Source organism: Octopus bimaculoides, unplaced genomic scaffold (genome assembly GCF_001194135.2).
Source record: "Octopus bimaculoides isolate UCB-OBI-ISO-001 unplaced genomic scaffold, ASM119413v2 Scaffold_58967, whole genome shotgun sequence".
Classification (NCBI taxonomy): Eukaryota; Metazoa; Mollusca; class Cephalopoda; order Octopoda; family Octopodidae; genus Octopus; species Octopus bimaculoides.
In genome coordinates, this window is record NW_026295723.1 from 26,888 (window position 1) to 27,134 (window position 247).

Genomic DNA, 247 nt, shown 5'->3' on the forward strand with positions numbered 1-247 from the left:
GCATAGCAGCATATCATCCGTCTTTTTTCTCTGAGTTCAAATTCCACCGGGGGTCGATAAATTAAGTACCAGTAAAACACTGGGGTCGATGTAATCGACTAATCCCCTTCCCCAAAATTTCAGGCTTTGTGCCTATAGCAGCAACGATTATTATTATTATTATTATTATTATTATTATTGAAAATATCGCACAGTATCCAGTATTCCTCCAGGTGTATATTTCTGTTTATCGGAAGTTTAAAACCTG

The 247-nt window shown here is 36.4% G+C and overlaps 1 protein-coding gene across 1 annotated transcript in view; it reads right to left on the bottom strand.

Annotated features, from left to right (window-relative positions):
* LOC106876468 (uncharacterized) overlaps window positions 1-247 on the bottom strand; it is a 6,993-nt gene that overhangs the window by 4,891 nt on the left and 1,855 nt on the right. The window lies entirely within an intron of this gene.